Genomic DNA, 26,619 nt, shown 5'->3' on the forward strand with positions numbered 1-26,619 from the left:
GAAGTTTGGGATTATGTTAACCATCCAAACTTAAGGATACTTGGTATTCTGAAGAAGAAGAGAAATCTAAAAATTTGGAAAACATATTTGAGGGAATATTCGAGGAAAACTTCCCTGGCCTTGCTAGAAATCTAGACATCCAAATACAAGAAGCTCAAAGAACACCTGGGATATTGATTGCAAAAAGATAATTGCCTAGGCACATAGTTATCAGGTAAACCAAAATCAAAACAAAGGAAAGACTCTTAAGAACTGTGAGGCAAAAGCAACAGGTAACCTATAAAGCAAAACCTACAAGATTAACAGTAGTTTTCTCAGCAGAAACCCTGCAGAATAGAAGGGATTGGGTCCTATCTTAGCCTCTTAAACAAAACAATTATCACCCAAGAATTTTGTATCCAGTGAAAGTTTTATAAGTGAAGAAAAGATAGTCTTTTTTTAAGACAAACAAATGCTGAGACAATTTTTCATTACCAAGCCAGCACTACAAGAACTGCTAAAACAAGCTCTAAATCTTGAAACAAATCCTTGAGATACATCAAAAAAGAAATTCCTTAAAGCATAAATCTCACAGGACCTATAAAACAATAACACAATGAGAAAAAACAACAATCACAAGGTATTCAGGCAACAACTAGCACAACGAATAGAATAAAACAGTATCTCAAATCTCATTACTAATGTTGAATGTAAATGGCCTAAATGCTCCACTTCAAAGATGCAGAATGACAGAAGGATGAGAATTCGCCAATCGAGTATAAGCTGTCTTCAAGAGACTCTCTTAACACATATGGATTCACATAAACTCAAGGCAAATGGGGTGGGAAAATATATTGCATGTAAATAGACACCAAATGTGAGCAGGAGTAGCTATTCTTATGTCAGACAAGTCAGACTTTAAAGCAACAATAGTTACAAAAGACAAAGAGGGACATTATATAATGATAAAAGGACTAGTCCAACAGGAAAACATCACAATTCTAAATATATATGCATCAAACACTGGAGCTCCCAAATTTATAAAACAATTACTACTAGACCTAAGAAATGAGATACACAGCAACACAATCATAGTGGCAGACTTCAATACTCCACTGACAGCACTAAACAGGTCATCAAGAAAGTCAACAAAGAAACAATATACTTAAACTATACCCTAGAACAAACAGACCTAACATAAATTTATGGAACATTCTACCCGGTAACTTCAGAATATAACTCCACTCAGCATGCAGAACATTCTCCAAGATAAACCATATGATAGACTACCAAACAAGTCTCAAGAAATTTAAGCAAATCAAAATTATATCAAGTATTATTTCAGACCACAGTAGAATAAAATCAGAAATCAACTCCAAAAGGAACCCTCAAGACCATGCAAATACATGGAATTAAATAATCTGCTCCTGAATAATTGTTGGATCAACAATGAAATCAAGATAAAAAATTAAAGAGTTATTTGAACTGAACTATAATAGTGATACAACCTATCCAAACATACGGAGACAGCAAAAGTGATGTAAGAGGAAAATCCCTACCATTAAATTGCTACATCAAAAAGTCTGAAAGAGCACAAATAGACATTCTAAGGTCACACCTCAAGAAACTAGGGAAACAAGAACAAACCACACACACCCCCAGCAGAAGAAAAGAAATAACAAAGATCAGAGCAGAAGTAAAGAACATGGAAACAAACAATACAAAAAATAAATAAAACAAAAACTTGTTCTTTGAAAAGATAAACAAAATTGATACACCATTTGTAAGATTAACCAAGAAAAAAAGATTGGAAATGAAATGAGAGCTATTATAACAGATACCACAGAAATACAAAAGATCATTCAGGGTTATTATGAATACCTTTATGCATACAAACTAGAAAACCTAAAGGAGATGGATATTTTCCTGGAAATATACAACCCTCCTATATTAAACCAGGAAGAAACTGAAATTCTGAACAGACCAATAACAAGCAGCAGGATTGAAATGGTAATTTTAAAAAATGAACAACAACAACAAAAAGTCCAGAACAAGATGGATTTGCAGCTGAATTTTATCAGACATTCAAAGAAGAATTGGTACCAGTCCTATAGACACTATTAAAAAAGATAGAGAAAGGAGTCCTCTCTAAGTTATTATTTGAAGCCAGCATCATCCTAATAGTAAAATCAGAAAAGAACCTAACAAAAAAAGAAAACTACAGACTAATATCCTTGATGAACATAGATACAAAAATCCACAACGAAATACTAGATAACCAAATCTAACAGTATCTCCAATAGAGTTTGGCTGTGTCCCCACCCAAATGTCATCTTGAATTGTAGCTTCCACAATTTCCACATGTTGTGGGAGGGACCCAGTGGGAGATGATTTAATCCTGGGAGTGATTTTCCTCATACTGTTCTTATGTTAGTGAATAAGTCTCATGAGATCTGATGATTTTACAAGGGGCCTCCCCTTTCATTTGGCTCTCATTCTGTCCTGCCTGCCACCATGTAAGACTTGACTTCTGCCTTCTGCCATACTTGTGAGTTCCCCCAGCCACGTGGAACTGTGAATTCATTAAACCACTTTTTCTTTATATATTTCCCAGTCTCAAGTATGTCATTATCAGCAGTGTGAAAATGGATTATTACAATATCAAGAAAATAATCCAGCATCATAAAGAGGGTTTCATACCAAGGATGCAGAAACCCACAACCAACATTATACTGAAAAGGGAAAAGTTGAAAGCATTTCCCTTGAGAACTGGAACAAGACAAGGATGCCCACTTTCACCACTTGCATTCAACATAGTACTTGAAGTCCTAACAAGAGCTATCAAACAAAAGAAAGAAAGAAAGGGCATCCAAATTGGTAAAGAGAAAGTTACACTGTTACTGTTCACTGATGATATGATTATTGTATTAATCCATTCTTATGCTGCTAATAAAGATATACCAGAGACTGGACAGGGTAATTTACAATGGAAAGAGGTTTAATTGACTGTCAGTTCAGCATGACTAGGGAGGCCTAAGAAAACTTGCAATTATGGTGGAAGGGGAAGCACACACATCCTTCTTCACATGGCAGCAGAAGAGAGAAGTGCTGAGCAAAAGTGGGGAAAGCCCCTTATAACACCATCAGATCTTATGAGAACTCATTCACTATCATGAGAACGGTATGAGGGTAACCACTTCCATGATTAAATTACCTCCCACTGTTTCTCCTGACACGTGGGAATTATGGGAACTGCAAATCAAGATGAAATTTGGGTGGGAAAAAAGCCAAACCATATTATTCCTCCCTGGTCCCTTCCAAATCTCATGTTCTCACATTTCAAAACACAATCACTCCCTTCTCAACAATTCCCCAAAGTCTTAACTTAGTTCAGCCTTAACCCAAAAGTCCAAGTCCACGGTGTTTTCTGAGACAGGGAAAGTCCCTTCCACCTATAAGGCTGTAAAACCAAAAGCAAGTTAGTTACTTTCTAGATACAATGGAGGTAAAGGCACTGGGTAAATACACCCAATCCAAATGGGACCAATTGGCCAAAACATGGCCCTACAGACCTGATGCAAGTCCAAAATTCAATAGGGCAGTCATTAAATCTTACAGTTTTAAAATGATCTCCTTTGACTCCATGTCTCACATCCAGGGCTCTTTGATGCAAGAGATGGGTTCCCATGGCCTGGGACAGCTACAATCCTGTGGCTTTGGAACTCCCCAGGCTGCTTTCATAGGCTGGTGTTTAGTGTCTGTGGCTTTTTCAGGCACACAGTGCAAGCTGTGAGTGTATCTATCATTCTGGGGTCTGAAGTATGGTGGCCCTCTTCCTTCAGCACGACTAGGCAGTGCCCCAGTGGAGATTCTGTGTGTGGACTTTAACCCAACATTTCCCTTCTGGTAGGGCACTGCCTTACGAGAGGTTCTCCAAGAGGGCAGCAAACTTCTGCTTGGACATACCAGACTTTCCATACATCCTCTGAAATCCAGGCAGAGATTCCCAAACCTCAATTCTTTACTTCCACACACCCTCAGGTCCAATCCCACGTGGAAGCTGCCAAGGCTTGGGGCTTGCACCCTCTGAAGCAATGGGTTGAGCTCTATGCTGGCCTCTTTAAGCCATGGCTGGAGCAGCTGGGAGGCAGAGCACCATGTCCTGAGTCTGCACAGAGCAGGGGAGCTCTTGGCCCCACCCAGGAAATTATTTTTACCTCCTGGGCCTCTGAGGCCATGATGGGAGCAGAAGCTATGAAGGTCTCTGACATGCTCTGGAGACATATTCCCCATTATATTGGTGATTAACATTTGGTTTCTCATTATTTATACAAATTTCTGCAGCTGGCTTGAATTTCTCCACAGAATTTTTTTTTTTTCTGTCACATTGTCAGGCTGGAAATATTCCAAACTTTTATGCTCTGCTTCCTCTTGAACATTTTGACACTTAAAAATTTCTTCTGCCAGATATACTCTAAATTTTCTCTATCAAATTCAAAGTTCCACAGGAGAGGAGTAGGGGCAAAGTTCTGCAGGTCTCTTTGCATAGCAAGAGTGACCTTTACTCCAGGTTCCAACAGGTTTCTCATCTCCATCTGAGACCACCTCAGCTGGGACTTCATGGTCCATATTACTATCAGCATTTTGGTAAAAGACATTCAGCAAGTCTCTAGGAAGTTCCAAACTTTTGAACATTTTCCTATCTTCTTCTGAGCCTTCTAAACTGTTGCAACCTATACCTGTTACCCAGTTTCAAACCTGCTTCCACATTTTTCAGGTGTCTTTAAGGCGGTACCTCACTCCTGGACCAAATTTACTGTATTAGTTTGTTCTCATGCTGCTAATAAAGGCATACTTTAGACTGGGTAATTTACAAAGGAAAGCGGTTTAATTGACTCACAGTTCAGCATGACTGGAGAGGCCTCAAGCAACTTGCAATCATGGCAGAAGTGGAGACAAACATGTCCTTCTTCACGTGGCAGCAGGAGAGGATGGTTTTGTACATCAGATCTCATGAGAACTCTCTCACTATCACAAGAACAGCAGGAGGGTAACTGCTCCCATGATTAAATTACTTCCCACCATGTTCCTCCCAGGATATATATATACACACACACAGGTTGGTTGGGATGTGATGAAAAGGGAACACTTTTACATTGCTGGTGAGGATGTAAACTAGTACAACCACTATGGAAAACAATGCGGAAACTCCTTAAGGAATTAAAAGTAGATTTACTATTGATCCAGCAACTCCACTACTGGGTATCTACCCAGAGGAAAAGAAGTTGTTATTCGAAAGAAGACTTGCAGGCACATGTTTATAGTGACACAATTTGCAATTGCAAAAATATGGAACAAGCCCAAATGCCTATCAATTAACGACTGGGTAAAGAAAATGTGGCCAGATACATCATCTAATCTACAGATCTCTAATGATTTTGATAGAATAAGATTTAATTAAAAATATTTGAGGTCAGCCTGTAAATGTATTATGCTCTAGTTACAATTTATTGCAAAAGACAGGGAAATTATTTGGTTTACCAGAAACATCATGTAGAATATCAGCTTAGTTTCTTTTATTTTCATTAGGTTAATCAGTCTTAAAGCTTGTACTTAATCACATGATTATTTCATGATTATACTTTGAAACAGCACATTTCTAAAATTCCACATCATTAAACTACTTACTTTCTAGAGTATCTTCCATTCTTGTAATATTGGGTGGAGTTATTCTGCTTAAGCTTGAACATCCTTATATAATGTCTTTGAGATCTATTTTTCAAAATACTTGGAGCCCTTGGAAAATGTAACGTGGGCATTTCATAATCCAAATTTAATACCAGTAACTTTTTTTATTGTAAGGTAAGTGCAAATGGTGTATTCCATAAGCAATAGAGATTAGTTGGCATAGAAACAATGATCAGTTTAACAATTGAAATAATTTCATTAGCTTTACAGTTGTAGCAAAGCAAAAGTCATTGACAGAATTTGTAATAATTGTTTCAATACTAGAATGTTGCAGTAGATTTTCAGCATCAACCAGATATATATTTAGGTTACATAAATTGCTATTCAAGTTAGGGTGGCCAGAATTAGCACATAAAAATATACATTGTCCAGTATTTTTCAACATACTATGTAACACATAATTGTTTAGTATGTCTCACACAATATTTGGGATATACTTATGCATTTTAATGCAAATAATTATATTCACAATTTAAACAAAAATAACTGTGTCTTCACCAATCACTTTTAATTATTCTGCTCAATATACACTTGCATTTTTAAACTTCTTATCTTTTATCTCTCCATAAAAAATGTATTTGTAAACTGTTGTCTTAAAATGTAAAACATTTTATGTAAAAAGTTGCTTTGAATATTACAAAGACTTTAAACATGTGACCTATATAAAACTCTCAAACTGCATTTTTTGGAAATGTGAATTCCTCAAAATACTGCTTTTGAGATCACAGAATTAACTTAAAATGGCACAAGCATCAGGTATAATTTCATTTTTTAAAATTATGTATCTCATTTTGTTAAGTAGCTTTCACAGGTTAGCCAATTGCACAGATACAGATAGCTGTGTTATTTACATTGTTAACATTATTTACTTGTTATCATATATTTTGTAATTAGATCAACATGGTATGCAAAGTTGATAATTATTTGCATTTTCATGTTTCCTGTTCTATAAAAACAATGAGTTAGAGGAGTTACAGTTTTCTATATTTTCTATAATCAGTATTGTTATACTGTTATTTCTCTCATGCGTGAAATTTAAATATCCTCAATAGTGACTTCTATTTCAAGAAATATTGAAATAGAGTGTTGGTAAAAAGCAAGAATGGTTACAAAATGTACAGTCAGCCTTGGAATTCCAATAATTTCCAACAGTGGAAACAAATGATTTACTAGCACCAACAAGCTGGATAGTTGATGGCAAAGACACAGACTAGCAAAAATTTAGTTGAGAAAACATAGGTTCAAATTAAGTAAAAAAAAAATTACTAACAATCACACAGTACACACAACAGCATAGTGATCCTTGGTTTACAAATGTATCCACACTTGATAAAGCTACACTATTCTCCACTGTATCCACCTATGAGGTCTGATTCCCTAGGAAAGTAGTCAGACCCATATGTCAAGTTTTAAAAGAGAGAGGCAATTGCTATTTTTGACACAATCCTTGTAAAGTATAGAATGTTATTCTTGACAGCAGTTGTAATATTTAATTATTTCACAAACATAAGGTCTTCTTTATGCCTAAAAAATCATGAATTTTTCAAACTCTTTTTTTACCATATACATTTTTTTGTTTTTCCATAAGTTATTGGGATACAGGCAGTATTTGGTTACATGAGTAAGTTATTTAGCAGTGATTTGTGAGATTTTTGTGCACTCATCACCTGAGCCGTATACACTGCACCATATTTGTAGTCTTTTATCCCTCGCCCCCCTCCCACTCATCCCCTCACGTCCCCAGAGTCCGTTGTATCATTCTTATGCCTTTGTGTCCTCATAGCTTAGCTCCCACATATCAGTGAGGACATACCATGTTTGGTTTTCCATTCTATAGTTACTTCACTTAGAGTAAGAGTCTCCATTCTCATCCAGGTCACTGAAAATGCTGTGAATTCATTTCTTTTAATGTCTGCATAGTATTCCATCATATATATATAATATGTATACCTATATGATATCTATGATGGATATCTATATATACATCATATGTATGATTATATATATATGTCATATATATGATTTCTTTATCCGCTTGTTGAGTGATGGGCATTTGGTTTGGTTCCACAATTTTGCTATTGTGAATCGTGCCACTCTAAACATGCGTGTGCAAGTATATTTTTTGAAGAACGCCTTCTTTTCTTCTGGGTAGATACCCAGTAGTGGGATTGCTGGATCAATGGTAGTTCTATTTTTAGTTATTTAAGGAATCTCCACACTGTTTTCCATAGTGGCTGTACTAATTTACATGCCCACCAGAAGTGTAAAAGTGTTCCCTGATCACCGCATCCACGCCAACATCTACTGTTTTTTGATTTATTGATTATGTGCATTCCTGCATCCCTGGTATGAAACCCACTTGATCGTGGTGGAGTATCTTTTTTCTTTTTTTGAGACAGAGTTTCACTCTGTCACCCAAGCTGGAGTGCAGTGGCGTGATCTCTGCTCACAGCAAGCTCTGCCTCCTGGGTTCACACCATTCTCCTGCCTCAGCCTCCTGAGTAGCTGGGACTACAGGTGCCTGCCACCACGCCTGGCTAATTTTTTGTACTTTTAGTAGAGACAGGGTTTCACTGTGTTAGCCGGGATGTCTTGATCTCCTGACCTTGTGATCTGCCCACCTCGGCCTCCCAAAGTGCTGGGATTACAGTCATGAGCCACCGCACCTGGCCTGGAGTATCTCTTTGATATGTTGTTAGATTTGGTTAGCTAGTATTTTGTTAGGGATTTTAGTATCAATGTTCATCAAGGATATCAGTTGGTAGTTTTCTTTTCAGTTATGTACTTTCCTGATTTTGGTATTAGGGTGATGCTGGCTTCATAAAATGAGTTAGGGAGGATTCCTTCTTTATCTTGTGGAATAGTGTCAAAATGATTGGTACCGATTCTTCTTTCAATGTCCGTTAGAATTCTGCTGTGAATTCATCTGGCCTTAGACTTTTGTGTTGGTAATTTTTAAATTACCATTTCAATCTCGCTGCTTGTTATTGGTCTGTTCATGTTATCTAATTCTTCTTGACTTACGCTACGAAGATGGTATTTTTCAAGGAAATTATCCATCTCTTCTAGTTTTCCTAGTGCCTAAAGGTATTCATAGCAGCCTCGAATGAACTTTAGTATTTCAGCGATGTCAGTTGTGATATCTCCTGTTTCATTTCTCAGTGAAGTTATTTGGATTTTCTCTCTTCTTTTCTTGATTAATCTTGCTAATGGTCTATCAATTTTATGTATCTTTCCAACAAACTAGCTTTTTGTTTTATGTATCTTTTGTATATTTTTGTTTCAATTTCATTTGGTTCTGCTCTGATCTTGGTAATTTCCTTTCTTCTGCTGGGTTTGGATTTGGTTTGTTCTTGTTTCTCTAGTTCCTTGAGGTGTGACCTTAGAATGTTAGTTTATGCTCTTTGTTTTTTCTTTAAGTTGCCTAGTCCCTTGAATATTTCTCGCATCACTTCTTGTATCATTTTTTGGATTTCCTTGCATTGGGTTTCTCCTTTCTCTGGTCCCTCCCTGATTAAGTTAATAACTAACCTCCTAAATTCCTTTGCATTTAAATAGGGATTTCTTCTTGGTGTGGCTCCATTGCTAGTGAACTGTTGTGATTTTTACGAGCTGTTAAAGAGCCTTGTTTTGTCATATTACCAGGGCTGGTTTAATGGTTCCTTCTCATTTGTGTAGGCCCTGTCAGAGGGAAGGCTGAGGGCTGAAGGCTGTTGTTTAGATTCTTTTGTTTCATGGGGTGTTCCCTCTATGAAGTACTGTCTCCCTTTTTTATGGATGTGGCTTCCTGTGAGCCAAACTGCAGTGATTGTTGTCTCTCTTCTGGGTCTAGCCACCCAGAGAGTCTACCTGGCTCCGGGCTGGTACTGGGTTTTGTCTGCACAGAGCCCTGTGATGTGAGCCACCTAAGGATCTCTCAGTCGTGGATAACAGCACCTGTTCTGGTGGGTGGGGGTTGAGTATTTAGGGTGTCTCCCAGGTCCTGCGGGGGCAGTCCACTTCCTTCCTAGGGTCTGTGGGTCCTCTCAGGATTGCTGGTTTGTTTTTGCAGTGATCTGGAGCTAAAATTCACAGTGCAAGCTTCCACAAGCTACTCTGTTCAGAGTTGCAATCTAGTCCTGCCTCCCATCTGCCATGATGATCCCCTCCCAAACTCAGTTATCTAAAAAATAACGTTAATCAGTTGGGTCAGTGACAAGCAAATGATCTCAATCGCCAACATCCCACACAACAAACAGTGAGAAAGTGAAGAGAAGGTAAGAGGAATGAAGAGGAGGTAAGGTAAGATAAGATAGTGTAAGGTAAAAAGTAAAGTTAAAGGACAGAAAAGTGATTTTTCCTTCATTTTTTAGAGATAGTCAACAGAAAATGGAATACTTTGCTTTACTTTGCATTTTCATGAAGGGATAGTCACATATTTTTCATTAAAAATTGATTTTTTTTAAGACTTTGTTAGCTTGATGTATTTCCTGTAGTTGAGAAATTAGAGCACATTCAATCAAACAAAACAATGAATAGAAAAGTAGTAAAATCACGAAATACTAAATTAGCAAAGTGAATAGTGAAATGGTAGATCACCCTTTCCCCTCTAGTACAACCTTCTTACAGATAAATATTTTTAAAATAAATGCTAGAGATTTTTAAATAGCCTTTAAACTGGTAAATATTATAACATTTAACACAACAAAATTAATAAGCAGGAGTAGGATCCTATAATATTACAAAATTTTAGTATAAACAGTAATAATTAAAGATTAAATAACAAATGCTGTAGATGTGGTCAGAATTTATAATTAAAATTATAATTAACTGGACACGATGACATTGTTAGTCTTCTCAACTCTATATATTAACCATGAAGAAAACAGTGTGAATGTTGTTGGATTCATTTAAAAAAAAATGGACTACATTTTAAAAGCAGTTTTAGGTACACAAAAAAAATGAAGTAGGAAATATAGAGTTTTCCTGTGTCCCCTTTGTTTACCTTGCCCTCACCCTGCAGTGTTCTCCATTAATAACATTCTGTGTTAGGATGGTGTATTTTGTTATACAATCAATAAGTCAATACTGATACATTATTATCAACTATAGTCCATAGTTTACATTATGGTTCACTGTTTGTGTGAAGTAAACAATAGTGCAAACTATGTGCATATATTCTATGGGTTTTAACAAATACAGAATGACATGTACCCACTATTCCTGTATCATATAGGATAGTTTCACCTCCCTCAACCTGGAACCTTTAGCAACCACTGATCATTTAACTGTCTTCATACTTTTGCCTCTTCCAGAAAGTCATATAGTTAAAATTATACAGTGTGTAGCCCTTATAGATCAGTTTATATCACTTAGCAATGTGCATTTAAGGTTTTCCCATGTCTTTTCAGGTCTAGAGAACTTATCCTTATTATTTATTTATTATACTTTAAGTTCTGGGCTACATGTGCAAAATGTGCAGTTTTGGAACATAGGTATACACGTGCCATGGTGGTTTGCTATACCCATCAACCTGTCATCTACATTTGGTATTTCTGCTAATGCTCTCTCTCTCCAGGCCCCCACCCCCCAACAGGCCACAGTGTGTGATGCCCGCCCCCTCGTGTCCATGTGTTCTCATTGTTCTACTCTCACTTATGAGTGAGAACATGCAGTGTTTGGTTTTCTGTTCTTGTGTTAATTTGCTGAGAATTGTGGTTTCCAGTTGCATCCATGTCCCTGCAAAGGACATGAACTCATCCATTTTTATGGCTGCATAGTATTCCATGGTGTATATGTGCCACATTTTCTTTATCCAGTCTATCACTGATGGGGATTTGGGTTGGTTGCAAGTCTTTGCTATTGTGAATAGTGCCGCAATAAACATACTTGTGCATGTGTCTTTATGGTAGAATGGTTTATAATCCTTTGTGTATATACCCTGTAATGCGATCGCTGGGTCAAATGCTATTTCTAATTCTGGGTACTTGAGGAATTGCCACACTGTCTTCTACAATGGTTGAACTAATTTACACTCCCACCAACAGTGTAAAAGTGTTCTGATTTCTCCACATACTCTCTAGCATCTGTTGTTTCCTGACTTTTGAATGATCGTCATTCTAACTGGCGTGAGATGGTATCTCGTTGTGGTTTTGATTTGCATTTCTCTTATGACCAGTGGTAATGAGGTTTTCTTCATATGTTTGTTGGCTGCATAAATGTCTTCTTTTGAGAAGTGTCTGTTTATATCCTTTGCCCACGTTTTGATGGGATTGTTTGTTTTCTTCTTGTACATTTGTTTAAGTTATTTTTAGATTCTGGATATTAGCCCTTTGTCAGATGGGTAGATTGCAAAAATTGTCTCCCATTCTGTAAGTTGCCTGTCCACTCTGATGATAGTTTATTTTACTGTGCAGAAGCTCATTTGTTTAATTAGAACTCATTTGTCAATTTTGGCTTTTGTTGCCATTGCTTTTGGTGTTTTAGTCATGAAGTCTTTGCCCATGCCTATGTCTTCAATGTTATTGCCTAGGTTTTCTTCTAGGGTTTTTATGATTTTAGGTCTTATGTTTAAGTCTTTAATCTACCTTGAGTTAATTTTTGTATAAGGTGTAAGGAAGGGGTTCAATTTCAGTTTTCTGCATACGGCTAGCCAGTTTTCCCAAAACCATTTATTAAATAGGGAATCCTTTCCCCATTGCTTGTTTTTGTCAGGTTTGTCAAACCTTAGATGGTTTTAGATGTGTGATGTTATTTCTGGGACCTCTGTTTTGTTTCATTGGTCTATATATCTGTTTTGGTACCAGTACGAGTACCATGCTGTTTTGGTTATAGCCTTGTAGTATAGTTTGAAGTCAGGTAGCATGATGCCTCCAGTTTTATTCTTTTTGTTTCAGATTGTCTTGACTATGCAGGCTCTTTTTTCATTCTGTATAAAATTTAAAGTCGTTTTTTCCAATTCTGTGAAGAAAGTCAATGGTAGCTTGATGGAGAAAGCATTAAATCTTTAAATTACTTTGGGCCATATGGCCATTTTCAGGATATTGATTCTTCCTACGCATGAGCATGGAATGTTTTTCCATTTGCTTGTGTCCTCTCTTACATCCTTGATCAATGGTTTGAAGTTCTCCTTGAAGAGGTCCTTCACATCCCTTGTAAGTTGCATTCCTAGGTATTTTATTCTCTTTGTAGCAATTGTGAATGGGAGTTCACTCATGATTTGGCCCTCTGTTTGTCTGGTGTATAGGGATGCTTGTGATTTTATTGGTGTATAGAAATGCTTGTAATTTTTGCACATTGATTTTGTGTCCTGAGACTTTGCTGAAGTTGCTTATCAGCTTAAGGAGATTTTGGGCTGAGATAATGGGGTTTTCTAAATATGCTGTCATGTCATCTGCAAACAGAGGCAATTTGACTTCCTATTCTCCTATTTGAACACCCTGCCTGATTTCCCTGGCCAGAAATCCCAAAACTATGTTGAATAGGAGTTGTAAGAAATGGCATCCTTGCCTTGTGCCGGATTTCAAAGGGAATGCTTCCAGTTTTTGCCCATTCAGTATGATATTGGCTGTGGGTTTGTCAATAAATAGCTCTTGTTATTTTGATATACTTTCCATGAATACCTAGTTTATTGAGAGTTTTTAGCATGAAGCGCTGTTGAATTTTGTTGAAGGCCTTTCTGCATCTATTGAGATAAACATGTGGTTTTTGTCACTGGTTCTGTTTATGTGATGGATTACGTTTACTGATTTGTGTATCTCGAACAAGCCTTGCATCCCAGGGATGAAGCCAACTTGATCATGGTGGATAAGCTTTTTGATGTGTGGCTGGGTTTGGTTTGCCAGTATTTTATTGAGGATTTTATGCATCGATGTTCATCAAGAATATTGGCCTGATATTTTCTTTTTTTCTTGTGTCTCTGCCAGGTTTTGGTATCATGATGATGCTGGCCTTGTAAACTGAGTTAGGGAGGATTCCTTCTTTTTCTATTGTTTAGAATAGTTTTATAAAAAATGGTACCAACTTGTCTTTCTACCTCTGGTAGAATTTGGCTGTAAATCCGTCTGGTGCTGGATTTTATTCAGTTGGTAGGTTATTAGTTATTGCCTCAATTTCAGAACTTGTTATTGGTCTGTTTAGGGATTCGACTTCTTCCTAGTTTAGTCTTGGGACGGTTTGTGTGTCCAGGAATTTATCCATTTTTTTTCTAGATTTTCTAGTTTATTTTCCTAGAGGTATTTATAGCATTTTCTGATGGCAGTTTGTATTTCTGTGGGATCGGTGGTGATATCTCCTTTATCATATTTTATTGCATCTATTTGATTATTTTCTCTTTTCTTCTTTGTTAATCTGGCTAGCTGTCTATCTGTTTTGTTGATGTTTTCAAAAAACAGCTCCAGGATTCACAGGTGCTCTGTCCCAGGGAGATGGTGGTTTTATCTATAAGTCCTTAACTGGGGTTGCTACCCTTTTTACAGAGATGCCCTGCTCAGAGAGGGGGAATCTAGAGAAGCAGTCTGACCACAGAGGTCTTGCTGAGCTGCAGTGGGCTCCGCCCAGTTCAAACTTCCAGGGGGCTTTGTTTACATTGTGATGGTAAAACCACTTACTCAAGTCTCAGCAATGGCGGACGCCCCTCCCCCCACCAAGCTTGAGCATCCCAGGTGGACCTCAGGCTGCTGTGATCGCACCAAGAATTTCAAGGCAGTGGATCTTAGCTTGCTGGGCTTTGTGGGGGTGGCACCCGCTGAGCCAAACCACTTGGCTCCCTGGCTTCAGCACCTTTTCCACGTTAGTGAACGGTTCTGTCATTTCAGGTGCCACTGGGGAAGGAAAAAGAAAAACTCCTGCAGCTAGCTTGGTGTCTGCTCAAATGGCCATTCAGTTTTGTGCTTGAAACCCAGGGCCCTGGTGGCGTAGACACCGGAGGGAATCTCCTGTTCTGTCAGTTGTGATGACCATGGGAAAAGCACAGTATCTAGGCTGGAGTGCGTCACTCCTCCCGGTACAGTCTTTCACAGCTTCTCTTGGCTAGGGGAGGGAAATCCCCCAACCCCTTGCACTTCCTGGGTGAGGCAACACCCCACCTTGGTTTGGCTCGCCCTCCGTGGGCTGCACCTACTCTCCAACCAGTCCCAGTGAGATAAACGGGGTACCATAGTTGGAAATGCGGAAATCACCTGCCTTCTGTGTTAATCTCACTGGGAGCTGCAGACGGGAGCTGTTTCTATTTGACCATCTTGCCAGAGAGAACTCCTTTCTTTTAACTGCTAAATAATATTATAATATTTAAATGTATGGATTACTATGCCGTCTATTTATGGATTGGAAGATATCTTAATTGCTTTCTGGTTTGTGCAATTATAAATAAAGCCGCTGTAAGCATTCCTATGCAGGTTTTTGTATGAACATAGGTTTTAAAGTCATTTGATTAAATACCAAGGAGCACAACTGCCAGTTCATGTGATACAAGTGTGTTTAGTTTTATAAGAAATTGCTAAAGTGTCTTCCAAAGTGGCAACACCGTTTTGCAATTGGCTTTACTTTTTAGTGTAATTTAAAATACTTTCTTGTTATGTGATCATACCATCAGTGAACAGTGACTTCCTCTTTAGCAATTTGGATGCCCATTACTTTTTTCTCTTATCTGCTTGCTCTTGCTATGACTTGCAGCACTATGTTGAATAGAAATGGTGAAAGTGGACATCCTTGTTTTATTCCAGTTTTCAGAGGTGGGGATGCTTTCAACTTTTTCTCGTTCAGTATAATTTTGGCTGTGGGATTGTCATATGGCTCTTATTTCCTTAAGATATTTTTTTCTGTGTTGATTTTGCTGAGGGTTTTAATCATAAAGAAATGCTGGATTTTGTCAAATGTTTTTTTCTGTACCTATTGAGATGATCATATAAGTTTTGTTTTTAATTCTGTTTATGTAGTGTGTCACATTTACTGACTTATGTATGTTAAACCAACTCTGCATCCCTGGAATGAAACACACTTAATTATGGTATATTATTTATTTGAGATGCTGTTGGATTTGGTCATCTAGTATTTTGTTGAGGATTTTTGCTGGAGGTTCATGCCAGACCCCGTTTGCCTGGGTATCACCAGCAGAGGCTGCAGAACAGCAAAGATTGCTGCCTGTTCCTTCCTCTGGAAGCTTCATCCCAGGGAGGCACCTGCCAGATGCCAGCCAGAGCTCTCTCGTATGAGGTGTCTGTTCATCAGCGATATTGGTCTGTAAAGACTCACAGAAAAAGCTCCTCGATCTGATAAATGCATTCAGTAAAGTTTCAGAATACAAAATCAATGTACACAAATTAATAGCATTGCTATGCACCAACATCCAAACTGAGCATCAAATCAAGAACTCAATCACTTTTACAACAGCTGCAAAACAAACAAATAAAAATACTTAGAAATATACCTAACTAAGGAGGTGAAAGGCCTCTATGAAAACTACAAAACACTACTGAAAAAAATCATAGGTGACACAAATACATAGAAATAAATCCCATGCTCATGGATGGGTAGAATCAATATTGTAAAAATGATCGTACTGCCAAAACAATCTACACACTCAATGCAATTCCCATCAAAATACCACCATCATTCTTCACAGAACTAGAAATATCAGTCCTAAAATTCATAGAAAACAAGAAAAGAACTCGCATAGTATGAACAAGACTGAGAAAAAAGTTGGAGGCATCACATTACCCAATTTCAAACTATACTGTAAGACTATAGTTATTGAAACAGCATGGTACTGGTATAAAAATAGGCACACAGACCAATGGACCAGTATAGAGAATCCAGAAACATAGCCAAATACATACAGTCAACTGATCTTTGACAAAGCAAACAAAAACATAAAGTGGGAGAAATGACACTCTGTTACACAAATGGTGCTGGGGTAATTGGCAAAGCACATGTAGAAGAATAAAACTGGATCTTTATCTCTCATCTTATACAAAAATCAACTCAAGTTGGATCAAAGATTTACATCTAAGATCTGAAGCCATAAAAATTCTAGAAGATAACATCAGAAAATCCCTCTAGACTTTACCTTAGGCAAAGACTTCATGACCAAGAACCCAAAAGCGAATACAACAAAACAAAGATAAATAGATGGGACTTAATTAAACTAAAAGGCTTCTTCACAGCAAAAGAAACAATCAGCAAAGTAAACAGACAACCCACAGAGTGGGAGAAAATATTCATAAACTATGCATCTGACATGGGACTAATATCCAGAATCTACATGGAACACAAACAAATCAGCAAGGAAAAAAAAAACAAATAATCCTATCAAAAAGTGGGCAAAAGAAGTGAATAGACAATAGTCTAAAGAAGATATACAAATGGCCAACAAACATAAAAAGATGCTCAATGTCACTAATTATCAGGGAAATGCAAATCAAAATCACAGTGGGATATCACCTTACTCCTACAAGAATGGCCACAATTTAAAAATAAAAAATAACAGATGTTGGCATGGATGTGGTGAAAAGGGAACGCTTTTACACTGCTGGTGAAAATGTAAACTTGTACAACCGCTTTAAAAAACAGTAGGGAGATTCCTTAAATAACTGAAAAGTCAATCTACCATTTGATCCAGCAATCCCACTATTGGATATCTATCCAGAGGAAAAGAAGTCATTATATGAAAAAGACGCTTGCACAGGCATGTTTATAGCAGCATAATTTGCAATTGCAAAAATATGGAACCAGCCCAAATGCCCATCAACCAAAGAAAATGTTATATATGTATGTATATAAATGTTATATATATATATATTTGTTCTGAGGGAGACATCTAATATTAAGTTACATACAACTCTATTTTATAGATAGATGTATATATAATGGAATACTACTCAGCCATAAAAAGAAACAAAATAATGGCATTCATAGCAACCTGGACGGAGTTGGAGACAATTATTTTAAATGAAGTATTTCAGGAATGGAAAACTAAACATCGTATGTTCTTACTCATAAGTGGGAACTAAGCTAGGAGGATGCAAAGGCATTAGAATGATAAAAATGAACTCTGAGTACTCAACGGGAAGGGTGGGAGAGAAGTGAGGGATAAAAAGATTACACACTGGGTACAGTGTACACTGCTTAGGTGATTGGTATGTCAAACTCCTAGAAATCACCACCAAACACCACCTATTCCCTGAAACTATTGAGATTTTTTTCTTTAAGAAAAGAAACAACCATCAAATAAAAAAATAAAAAATAAGTTATTTTCTTAACATGAATTGGATTGAAAAATCTGAACAAAGGGAAACAAGAAGAGACAGTGAAAATGCTCAGAGAATTAGCTAAATGACAAAATTTTAGGGTTAATACCCACAGTTCACTAGCTGTGTTACCATAGTAAGATTACTAAACTTTTCAGAGTCTCTGTTTTCTCTCTCATAAAGCAGTAACAGTAAAGCCTACTAAATTTCTTGGTTGAAGTACTTTCACCAGGGCACCCCTAATTCCCCCTCCACCCAATGAATACTGAATCTTAAGTAACAAAATATTCTCTCCACAGTATCTTAATAAGGGACACAAGGTAATTGATTTTATCATTAATTTATAGTTAAGTTTATTCAAAATGATTCCATTTGGAAAAAAATAAGTATACTAACAGCTTCATAACTTTTATACTAAATATATAAGGTTTTGGCTTTAAACTGACATATCCTACACTGCTGTAATATATTGTCTTGATTGACGTATATATTATTACCTATAAGAGATAGATTATGACTAGCTAAAACATCTTTCTTACCTCCATCAATTTTAAGATTTTTCAGGATATATAGAATTTAAATATTTGGTAAATATTGTGAAATATATGGCTAAATTTAAGTTTAAACTTTGTGTCTGATCCATTTATTTTCCATTGTCAACCCAAAACACAAATATTAAGTAAGAACGTGAACACAAATGATAACTCAATTCACTGTCATTGGTCTTGGTCACCTTCAGGCATGTACCTCTGCTATTCTACTTTTTTAAACATTTCTGCATTTCATAGGCTGCCTTCATTATTAGCACACTTTTCTCTGTGTGTCAGATCATAATGCTTTCTTGTTCCTCTCTAATTAATGATTAATGGAGATGTCTCAAGTTAGATGAGACTCCTGCCTCTCTCTCTAACTGGAGGTTCTTAGGAATATAGCAAAAACAGCTTAAGGAGGACTCAAATCAATCCTTGCTACTCCCATATAAGCAGTTTTCATTCAAACCCCCCAATTTGAAGAAGCATTGAGCACTAAAAAAAGTAAATGTAGGTACTGAGAATTCCTGTATGACCCTCATCTCTAATCCACATCCCCCTCAGAATTGAACATTGACATTTTATGGCTTCCTTGGCTGTGCGTGAGACCTTCTACACCATACCATCTGTCTTTCCCAATGCTCTGTTGAATATTTGGCCTGAATATATCGCATAATGAAGCAAAATAGAAAATAACATACTCAAGTTTTTTTCCTATTTTCTCGAAACTATGTACCATGCAGTAATTTCTGACTGCCCGTTCATTCCCTCTCCTCACGGCTCCAAAGACTTGCAAAATCTTCAGTGGAGAAAGCTTCAGAATCTTCAGAATCTCCACTGAAGATTCTGCAAGTCTTTAGTAGAATCTGTTTTTCTTTTGAAAGGTGGCATAACTTTTCCTCTACACACACATATATAATAGTTGTATATCTGTTATAATTAATATACCATATAGGACCTCTGAGCTTTTCAAAGATTTATAAAATGTGGTCAGAAAAATTCCAGGATCTGGGCCAATTCAAATTGTTCCCTATGACTTGCACAGCTTGCTTACTTTCTTTTGGTCGCTGCTTCTTATTCTTCGTGTGCTCATGGTTTATTCTGAGAAAGACATCTAACATGAAATTACAGGCAACTCTATTTTTTTCTAAGAAGTCTACTCATAACTATATTTATATCTTGGTAACATTGGTAAGTATTTCAGGAGCGTTCAGCATAGGAATGTTTTCATGCATCCATAGGTCTTTGTTATCCCTTCAGTGCTCTGACACTCAGATTCATCGTCTCCACGACCATCTTCACTGTTACGACCTTGTAGTCATCGCACAATCCTTTGGCAATCTGGGTGCAAGTCTCCTCCCAAGGGCATAGTTGGCTGCCTGCCAAAAATCAATTTCCTAGTCCACATTCGTTCACAGACACTGATGGTGTTCAGGCATCCTCCTCTCTTCCTTGTAACCTTGAAATTGGTTCCGAGATGAGCATCCTTAAGCTCATTTAATGAAGGAGCAGATTGCTGAGAGCATCTGGGAAAGGAGCTGTCTGGTTCCCAACCAGGAGTCAAAAGAAATCAAATTTTGCTCAGTTGAGCATAAATTTCCCACCGTAAGTAGATAGCAGAACCATGAGACAAATAGGATCTAGCTTGAGGGAAATATGGAGGAAAATGACCAGCTAAATGTAAAGGTTAACCTACTTTTGGACTTCTTTATTTTAAGAGCCATTTTTCCCCCTGATTTTTGAGCCCACTTGAGTTTAGAAACCTAAACTATCCCAATATGTGTGTCTGCCTTAAATATTTCGTATATATTAACTTATTTTTTCCAGAATTAATTTTATGTCTTTTAATATTTTATGGAAAAAATATCGGGCTCACAGCTTTCATTATAATGTGCTTTATGAGCTTTTTAAATAAAATATGGGAATTACCCATCTTTCAAAAGTCCACACAAAAACTGCACACAGATGTGTGTAGAAACTGTGTTAACAATTTCCCAAACGTAAAAGTAAACCATTATGTCTTTCAATAGATAAGTGGCTAAATAAACTGTGATTCAGCCATTTGTTCAATATTGTTCAGCAACTTTAAAAAAAAAAAAAAGAATTCTCAAGCCATGAAAAGACATGGAGAACTCTTAAATGCATATTACTAAGTGAAAGAAGCCAGTCTGAAAAGGCCACATACTATAGAATTCCTAATATATGACATTCTGAAAAAGGAAAAGTTACAGAGACAGTAAAAAGGTCAGCAGTTGCCAGAGACTAGAGCATGGGACGGATGAACAGGTGAAATACAGAGGATCTTTAGGATAGTAAAACTACCCTGTATGATATTACAATGCTGGATACATGTAATCATACAGTTGTCCAAGCCCCAGATGATGTACAATAGAAAGAGTGAACTGTAATATAAACTATTGACTTCAGATCATTATTAAGTGTCAACGTGTGGAATATGTTGACAATGGAGAAGCTCTTAGTGAGTGGGAGCAGATGGTATGTGAGAAATCTGCACTTTCCTCTCAATTTTTCTGTGAACATAAAACTACTTCAAAAATAAAGTCTATTAAAAAAGAAAGTCGATACCCAAGCTTTATTTAACTAAAAAGAGATGTCTCTGTTTGCAAGGCAACTATTATTCAGCAATAAAAATATGCCATCATCAGGAGAAAATGATTTGGGAGAGACGCTCATGGAAACCATTGACAGATTTTAAAGTTGAGGAATTCATAAAGATAGAGAGTAGACTGGTGGTTACCAGAGGTCAGGAAAGATGAGGAGATGAAAGGATTAAAAGACGATTGATTAATGGGTACAAATACACAGTTTGATATAAGAAATAAGACTCAGTGTTTCATACATTAGTAGGGTGGCTATAGTTTACATTAATCTGTTGTACATTTCAAAATAGCTAGAAGGTATAGCTATAGTTTGTGTCTACCATAAGAAAAAGAAATTTATTTGAGGTGATTGGCTACCCCAATTATACTGATTTCATCTTTACAAATTATATCATTGTATTAAATTGTCATATATACCATCAAAATATGTACATCTATTATTATGTATTAATGAAATAAATTAAAAAGTTGAGAAATAATAGAAAATAAATCTTATGCAGCAAACATCTTTATTAAAAGATATAGTTGTTAGTATTTTTAATTTTTAGTTTATACAAATCTAAAATTTTATGCATTAGACATAGAGTAGAAAATCAGTCAGGTTAATAACATTTAATATAGAAATTTTTGCATATATATTGCTGCTTTAGCTTATGTAAACTTTATGATGGCCACCAAAAGAGTAAGATGGATGAGACACATCTGATTTAATTGCTTTAACTGAAAATGACAAATATTACTTCCACTCACTGTCCATTAGCCAAACCTAGTCACATGGCCAACATCACTGCAAGGAAAATTACAGGGTCAAAATCCCTTGGTCCACCAATGAGAGTAGAAAAGGTGGGTCTTTCCGAGAGACAAATGAGATGACATATTGAAACATTTAGTAACATCTGTTTTTATCTAATTATTACTGTTAATTGCACTTATTTTAGGTGTGTCTCTCTCAGTTCTTTTTACTGTTAGTATATCTGGAGTTGGAATGTGTGGCTTCTACAATATCCTAGTCATTTAAATAAAAATGATTGGAGAGAAACACTATGGCATTATTTCAATTTTGTTCTTCTTTAGTAAGAAAGATCCCTTCTAACTCTACTTCCACACCTATGATATCTGAAATAGAGACTTTCTGTGTACTACCTGACATGATATGTGTACTATCAATATGTTCACTTTCAGATGTAGCAAACATAAAATTAGGTGATTTCCAAAAGCTGAGAGTTCCCTTTATTGGTAACAAATTAGCACCTATGGACATTTTGCAAACATGTGTACTACTAAATTCCACACAAGAAACTGTGCTTGGTATAGAGGCAGGACTATCCTCAAGGAAACCTTGAGTTATCCACAATTAATTTAGAATGAATATCAATGGATTGCGAAGTCCTTTGCTAAGGCTCTGAATTTGCACCTTTAAAGAAATCAGTCTTTCATATTTATTAGAGGTACAAACTTAATATACTTAATTTCTGCCTTTTATTAAATCAAGATGGTGGCAATACTAAAACGAATTCTGATAGACAATAAGTTATAAAATACTGCATTCTGATGAAAAAAAATTCAAGTCAAAAACTACTAGCAAATTCTGCTAATAAACATTTTAGATAAAATATAGTTATACTTTTGTTTTGAGATCATCTGAATCAATTGTGCTAGAGTTCTGATTATTAGTTTTTCTTATTGCTATTTCATAATAAAAAGGCTATGCAAATGAGTTTCATTAATTATTAACTATAGTTTTAAATCATTTACTTATTTACATCTGCAACACTCTTTTACAGCTTTCAATAAATTTTTGAGTGTTTTTATAACCAGAATGGTCTTGAGGGGATTCCCATAGAATTATAGATAATTTGGTAAAGCAATATAAACATCATAAAATTATTCCTATTGTCATTTAATTTTGAAATACATAACATAATACAAATTGAACAACTTATCCAGTTAATGTCAAAATCACATGTCTCAAAAGCACACTACACTTCAAATATATTAAATTACTCATTAAAAATAGCATTACCTACTTCGCAAAATGAATTCTTTTAAATTATTTTTAATTCAGCAGCAAATATTTAAACAGAAGTAAGAGCTTGACTGAATATTATATTTTTGGATTACATCACAAATAAAAATATATTTTATGGAAATTTCTCTATTGATTGTTTAATGCATTATATCTTAGCTGAGTTACATTTATTAAATGAAGACAGTTAACTACTAAACATTAAAACAATTTTCACTTAAAAGGCTAATTTTCCTCTCTTTTCTGTCAGGTGAAGACGACATTCCAGCACCAGAAATAATAAGGGTGTATTATATATATATATGTGTGTGTGTATATATATGTAAACATATGGCAAATACTCTTGAAATCATACTTCAAGTTATTTATTAGTAATGATTACACATAATTATTTTTGAAATGTGTTGGTTCCATGTGTTTCTTCTGTGTTCTATAAATGCATTGTAATACTCTCATTGAGACAAAAATCCCATAATCTTGTCTTTTCAAAAATTATTATAAATTATTTGTATCATGTGTGCATATGCTAACATGTGCATACTTCCTCAGCTGTAAACATACTTCAATTATTTATGACTTTGGACTGCAAAAGAGACAATCATAAATATAACATGTATATTACATTTTTTTTCTAATATTAGCTACCCTTTTATAATTTAGACAGTATCAATGATGAGACTCTACTAAAACACCTGAGGAATAATTTCCACAATTATATGTTTGTATAAATATAAATAAATATCTCAGCTTCCTTGGATGTGTTTCTTGATTTTTTTCTATCAAATAAATATAAAACATCACCATGAAATAAGTGTCCCAAAATGGTAATAATCATGTATTGCTGAACTAAATTGTTGAATGCCATACAATTAGTGTAACTATATAAAGCAATTAGAAAATATCTAACATCTTCTATGTAAACTCTTAGATGTTTTAAATTTAAATACCTTATTATGTTAGCATATGCCCTTCCCATGTGGGGGATAATGAATAAATAGGAAGATTACACTTTTCCAATATCAATATTGCTCACAACAAATCATTTTTTCATTCAATCAGAGTCACTGCTGTCAATGAACTGCATTTAATTTGCAAGGGCAACTGTTGCATTTGGCTTGTATTAAATTATTTCATGTTGCTGATTTTAGCTCATCATTTTTCTTAGATGATAAACTCCCTGATGACAGTTACTGTGTGCTCACTATGTTACCTCAAATGGAAGAAGTATATGAGGCATTAGTCTTCACTGAATGGAGCTCATAAAGAAATCTAAACTCTGACTCAAGGGGTGGAGAATTAATACTTTGACATAGTTAATTGGGTAATTGCTTTAATTACTGAGGCCCATGAATAAAATGAATAATGTGAGTTTATTCACATTTTATATTTAGTAAGAAAAACTTCTTAACTATCAACTGAAATTACCTTAAATGTCCTTTTCTGGTGATAAGAAACATAGTGAACTTATTCTAATTTTCTCAAGTCATTATTTACAGAGCGGAAAAAATTCTAACCAAAGAGTGTATTAAAAGTGGACCAGGATCCTCCTGAGCTTAATAGATGTGAATGCTTATAGCTACTCGTTAAAATGAAGGAATTTTAAAGAAAATAATCCATTTGCTTGAGAAACAATAATCTTTTATTTTTATTATTTATTGCTTGACTATCCATCGAACATTCAAATCCCTAGAAAGAAAAATATATTCAGGTGTCAACAATAAAAGTATCATTGCCAAATTAAAATTTCAAATACAAGGCAAGCAACTCTATATCTCATCCATTGATTCCCATCTGTCTCTTGTTTCATTTATTTCCTCAGGATTAATTATTCTTTGTAGACTTGCAACCATTAATACATATCCATACTTGTTATATGATAGTTGAAAAATAAGGTAAGTGGTTATTATTGTTAATAATAATTAAATGACAATGTAGACTTAGGTGTTATATCTATTTATATGTAAGGTAGCTCAAAAGCATAAATCTATTAGATAGCTCTTCTATCAATGAACAAACAAGTTTATTTTCTCAATATTTCCAATTTGGTAAAGTTGCCTATAAATGTGAAAAGTGAGCTTTATTTTTTATAAAGATATTCTTTTATATTCATAGAAAATATGTCAGGTAATGTCTGAAGACCTCATCCCAACGAAGTCTAAAAATTTTCATAAATTACCAAAATTAACTAAAATAAGCCATAAAATGTTACCATCTATTGCCAGTTTTCAAGTCAACTTTAAATAAATATATTTAGAATAACTTTTAGATGTTTATTACTCAAAATACAGTCTAGATAGAACATTAAATCTCCACATTTTAGAGTATTGTAAACATACCAGAAAGTATAGGAAATATTTTATCAATGACCTACACCAAATTTGACACCAAATCATGGACATCAACGTCTCTCTTCTTTAGTATTGCTATTTTTTCTATGCTAAAGTCTTTCATATCTGGGGTAAATTTCTTTAAGGCCAAATTTATTTGTTTAGATTTGTTTTTTGGTAGATTAGCAAAGTTGTTTAATATATTGCTATTATTGCCAAAATTTTCTTATATTTATTCTAGCCATATAAAACAATTTCAGATAAAACTTCATTGAAAAATATTTTACTATATAAATAAGAAATGTTTGCACAACTGTAAACAAAAAAATAGTCATTAATAACCACATATATTCACTCCATCAGTGAAGCTAAAATAATCTTTGGTCTTTTCCCACCATTTCTTATACAGTAAGAGCACGTCTTGTGTTACATGTTAGTTAACTGACTTAAGCTGTGATTACTGCATGTGATGATTAATATGATATGTCAAGTTGACTTGGCTAAAGAATGCCAAGATAGCTGGAAAAAACATTATTTTTGTGTGTGTCTATGAGGGTTTCAAATATTAGACTGATTAAAGATATGTAAGTGGGCATCATTCAACCTGTTGAGAGCCTGAATAGAACAAAATAGTAGAAAACGGGTGATTCACGCTCTCTGTTTGTCCTCAGATGTCAGAGCTCCTGGTTCTTGGGGCTTTGAACTTGGACTGTATCATACTATCAGTTTTCTGTTTCTCCAGACTGCAGTTGGCAGAGTGTTGAACTTCGTGGCCTTAACTATGAGCCAAGGGCTATGATCTCTGTTTCTGTTTCAATATCAATATCCCATTGGTTCTGTTTCCGTAGGGAACTCTGACTAATACACTGGTTTACTTTTTCATGGAAATGTTAATAACATACTTGTATAGACTTGGCAGAAGACGTAGCATGCTGAAGTCTTGTTTACTCAAAGCAGATACTAAGAAAAAATTCCAATAAAATATAAGAAAACACTTTTAGACATTGATTAGCAGTATAATAGAAAATAGAGAAGTTAACATTGTTATAAAAATTATTTAAAAATTGAATTTTTTAGAGACCAGTATTAAAGTTATACTTTATACTTCATTTTGCTATTAAAATATAGTATTTAGTTAACTGTATAAACACATTTAAATATAAT

Source organism: Piliocolobus tephrosceles, chromosome 4 (assembly GCF_002776525.5).
Source record: "Piliocolobus tephrosceles isolate RC106 chromosome 4, ASM277652v3, whole genome shotgun sequence".
Taxonomy (NCBI): Eukaryota; Metazoa; Chordata; class Mammalia; order Primates; family Cercopithecidae; genus Piliocolobus; species Piliocolobus tephrosceles.